Below are 5,121 nucleotides of genomic sequence, written 5' to 3'. Positions count from 1 at the left end.
GGACTACAGGCACGCGCCACCATGCCTGGCTATTTTTTGTTGTTGTTTGTTTGCTTTTTGTATTTTTAGTAGAGACAGGGTGTCACCATGTTGATCAGGCTGGTCTCGAACTCCTGACCTCAAATGATCTGCCAGCCTTGGGGTCCCAAAATCCTGGGATGACTTAATCCCCCCACCTACCAAGTTGTCCATAAAAACTCTGCTCCCCAGATGTTGGGGGAGACTGATCTGAGTAAAGATAAAACTCCAATCTCTGGCACAGATCCGAATGGAGATCCCAGGACACAAATCTGAATGGGGAGCTAGGAAGTAACAAGTCTAGAGGCCACATGACGGTCAACAAAAGCAAAGCCGGTCTCATCTCTGAAGGAAAGGGTGGTTTTGTCTGGGAGGGAGGCTTCCAGTGGTAGGGCCTGTCCTTTATAGGCAGGAAAGTTGGTGAAATAATTTTGGGGGAGTTCACATAATTATATTTCCATGAAGGCCTTCCCTTTGGCCTTGAAGAAGGTCTGAAAGTGTACGGAGGGCATATTGATCCACGTCTGCTGCCATCCAGACCTACTCCCAGGTTGACGCATCATGTGACTTGAGCAGAACCAGTCTGTGCACTGCCACCAGCCATCTGCAGGTCTTTGGTCAAGCTGCTGCATCTCTCTGGGCTTCAGTTTCCTCATTTAGAACATAAGACACATACTAGTGCTGAGGATTTCTGTGCGGTCCCCTAAAAAATCCTAACAATGGTTTTCAGTACGCCTGATTTGAATACATTTTGGAGAAAGATAATTTTATGGTTCAGAGGAGGCTCTCAATCTTTCATAGAAAAGCAAAATAAGCTCTTGTGTTTATAAATGGAATCATAGTTTTTTAAAAAAAAATTGGAAGATCAGGGGACAGGGAAATAAGGGAATGTGAACTGAGAACAGGTCTCTTTGTAAAGTGCTGAAGAACTGTGCTGATTTCAATCTGGAAGGCATTTATTGAGATATATTTATTTGATCTATTGCCATTTGACCTATCTTGGCATAAAGAGCTCTTAGCTGTTCTTATGAGTTTCCCATTTAAAGTTAAGTACACTCCAGCTACCCAAAAAGTGCATATTTATGATGCATTGCTTTTATGAGGCTCAAACATAGAATGGCAAATTATTGCCAAGAACGGCTTTCACGGAAAATGAATGTGTGAGATTATATGAGGTCCTTGTAGCTTGCATCGTTTATTCCATGAAACCCCATCTCTCTTCTTCAGCCCCAATAAAAAGAAGATAAGAATAACTCTCCAACCCTATTGAGAGAAACAGAAAGGCTCTAAATAAGAGAAATGCTTCATTGCAAAACCAAATAATATTTTCCTAAATTTGATTTGGCTAGTTACTGAAATCTTTAAAGTCTTTGAAATAGTATCGTGATTCAAAAAAATTTTGTCTTTTCAAATAACAGAAGAATATTTTTTTTTTGAGACAAAGTCTCACTTTTGTTGTCCATATGGGAGGGAGTACAGTGGTGTGATCTCAACTCACTGCAGTCACCGTGTGACCCTCCCACCTCAGCCTCCTGAGTAGCTAGGACTACAGCTGCACGTCACTCTGCATGGCTAGTATTTGTATTTTTTGTAGAGATAGGTTTTCACCATGTTGCCCAAGCTGGTCTGGAACTCCTGGGAACAAGCGATCCACCTGCCTCAGCCTCCCAAGTCCTGGGATTACAAGCATAAGCCACCGTGCCAGGTGTAGAATAAACGTCTTAACTACATAGAAACTCTTTGAGATTAAATAGACTTTTCTTTTAAACTGACGATACGTATTCTATTCTTTTCTTTTCTTTTTTGAAATGGAGCTTCACTCTTGTTGCCCAGGCTGGAGTGCAATGGCATGATCTTGGCTCACCACAACCTCTGCCTCCCAGGTTCATCCGATTCTCCTGCCTCAGTCTCCCGAGTAGCTGAGATTATAGGCACGCACCACCACACCTGGCTAATTTTTTGTATTTTTAGTAGAGACTGGGTTTCTCCATGTTGGTCAGGCTGGTCTGAAACTCCTGACCTCAGTTGATCAGCCTGCCTCAGCCTGCCGAAGTGCTGGGATTACAGGTGTGAACCAACTGCGCGCAGCTCAACCATAGATATTCTTAAAAATATATTTTCAACTAATGCATTGCAGTTTAAAATTCTGATGTCGACTACTTTTATCTTAATTTTTTCCAATGAAATAAAATGTTTTTGAACATTTGAAGCCTGATGAAAATCAAGAATAACTAGACAAAGTCTTAGGAAGAATCTAGAAGTTAGTCTGCAGAGACCCAAGGACAAGTCAGAAGTTGAGATTGTAAACCAAAAAATGCGTGAAATAAGTCTCAGTCAATTTAGAAGGTTTATCTCACCAAGAATAAGGATATGCCTAGGACCTAGTCTCATAAGGTCCTAAGGACATGTGTCCAAGGTGGTCAGGGCCCAGCCTGATTTTATACGTTTTAGGGAAACATGAGACATCAATTAATCTGTGCAAGATGTACATTGGTTTGGTCTGAAAAGGTAGGACAACTTGAAGGAGGGAAGGGGACTTCTAGGTCGTAGGTAGATAAAGAGACAAATGGGTGCATTCTTTTGAGTTTCCCATTAGCCTTTCATCAAATATGCAATTTTCAAGAATAGTCACTTAGTCTGGCTCAGTGAAACAATACAGCAAAGCAGGCACTTGTCTCATGTGAGCAGGGAATGGCTTTGACTTCTGCCCATCCTTTTTCCACAGGGAATTTCCTTGTGGGCAGATTGTGAGGGACGTAGGTTTTTAAAATCTTCGTCGGTATCTTATTTGGGAATAGAATGGGAGGGAGGTTTGCTGAATGCAGTTCGCGTCTTGACTTTTCCATGTGACTTATGATTTGGGGGGCACCGAGGTTTATTTTCTTTTCAGTGGATCATGGGTGAGAGATGTATTGGACTTTTTGTGACCGAAAGCCTTCTGCGTGGGACAGGGGCGGCCACGGCAGCATCAGTTCACTGAGACCCCTTCTCAGGCATGGCCAACCAACTCTAGGAGCTCCTTCTCTCTCCCATCAAAACTTGCTTTGAAAGCAGACATAATAAAAAAGAAGGAAATGATTCCATTTGCAGCAGCGTGGATGGAACTGGAGGTCATTATGTTAAGTAAAATAAGCCAATCACAGAAAGACAAATATTGCATAATCCCACAAAAGTTGATTTCATGGCAGTAGAGAGTAGAATGGTGGTTGTTGGAGGCTGGGAAGGGTGTGCAGGTCGGGGGTGGGGACCAAGAGAGGTTGGTGAATGGGTACCAACATAGAGTTAAATAGAAGAAATACGCTCTAACGTTTGATAGAAGAGTAGGGTGACTATAGTTAACAACAATGTATTTTAGTTTTCTAAATAGCTAGAAAAGGACTTGAAATGTACTCAGCACATAAAACGGTTGGGTGATGGATATCCTAAATACCCTGATTTCATCATTACACATTCCATGCATATAACAAAATTTCACATGTGCCCCATAAATATGTACAAATATAATTATCAAATAGTAAAAAATGAAGGAAAAGAAAGGGCATGGCTTGCCGTGTCCTACAACCCTTTTCTTGCTGTTCCTGAAATGTCGTCTTTTCATTACAAGGTTTTAATGCTGACGTGAGATTGGGGTTTCTCAACTCTGGCATTACTGATATTGAGGGGAGATAGTAACTGTTTTGTGAGGGGCTGTCCAACACATTGTAGGATGTTTAGCAGCACCCTTGGCCTCTGCCCACTACAGCCAGTTGCATCCCCTCTCCCGTTAGGGACACCAAAATCGTCTCTAGGCATTGCCAAATGTTTCCTGAGGTGGAGGGAGGGCACATGCTCCCAGCGAAGAACCACCAGTGTCAGGTGACAACGAAAGTGACAAATGACAGTTATAAATGCTCTGTCATCTTGCATCCTTCTCCTACTGAGAGGCAATGGGATATTGACAAGAAGACACCGTCCAGAATAGGAATGACGAGCTTCGTTCCAGCTTGGTCCTTGCCAGTAAACCTTGAGATCATCATGTTACCGCTTCAAGTCTCCATTACCATATTTTTATAATAAAGACGTATTGCCATTAGCCATTTACTAAATGCCCATTACATGCAACGTGAAAGAGAAAGCCTTCCTAGGAGCGGCTCACAGTCAAGTAAAGCAGACAGACGTGAACAATAATTGAAAGGAAAAGTTCCAAGTTGGCATGAGGGGTTCCCATGCTGTGGCAGGGACTGTGGCAGATGTGGGAGCCCATGGCTGGCCTTGGACCCAGGTGGCTCGTGCACGTGCTTGCATTCCACGTGTACACTGCTGCTGCAGGAGGGCAGGGCCAGCTTTCAGGATTGGCACTGCCACCAGCCTTTGTGGGGCAGAGCTGCCAGTAACCCAGGCCTCCTCCCTGCACCCTTCCCCAGTAGAGAAGTCATCCCAGCCTCTCATCTTCTTAGTCCATTTCACACCGTTCAGTCCCACGAGGCTACAACTGCGTGAGGGCGCCTCAGTTACTCCGTGTATCAACACATGGCGAGTCATCAAGACACCATCCCAGGCCTACTGGGCTTTGACTGACGACTTTAAAATGATAATTTATGCCTGGGGAAAGTTCCATATTTCAAAACTCTCTGTTTTGCCAAACTAGGTCATTCCCTGACCAACACCGGTCAAAGGTTCACCCTGCAAGCATTCCAAAGTCCTGTTCCAACACCATCTAGAATGATCAATGCTCCAAGACTGAGATAAAAGAGTTTCATTGCAAAGCATTTTTTCCCTTTTGAACATTAGAAACATCCACACGAAACAAAGACTCATGTCTTCACTGCAGGCAAAGGCAAAAGTTGAAAAAGTGCGTTTTTAAAATCATTTCATGGAGTCCAGCCAGATTTTACAAGAGCCATGCAATTCTCAAGTAAGTTCCTAACCCTTCAGTTTCAGGTCCCCCCTATGCTCTAGCCCAGACCTCCTGCTTTCCTTCAGCCTCTCCACCTGTCTTTGAGCAGGGGTTCCCAACGCCTGGGGCACAGACTGTTAGGAAGCAGGCGGCAAAGCCGCAGGTGAGGGGCAGGAGGCACAGGAGCAGGTGAGGGGCAGGCGGCACAGCGGCAGGTGAGGGGCAGG

The sequence above is a fragment of the Sapajus apella genome, unplaced genomic scaffold (assembly GCF_009761245.1).
Source record: "Sapajus apella isolate SASKATOON/1434 unplaced genomic scaffold, GSC_monkey_1.0 scaffold39, whole genome shotgun sequence".
In the NCBI taxonomy this organism is placed as follows: domain Eukaryota; kingdom Metazoa; phylum Chordata; class Mammalia; order Primates; family Cebidae; genus Sapajus; species Sapajus apella.
Note: the sequence above shows the minus strand (reverse complement) of the source record.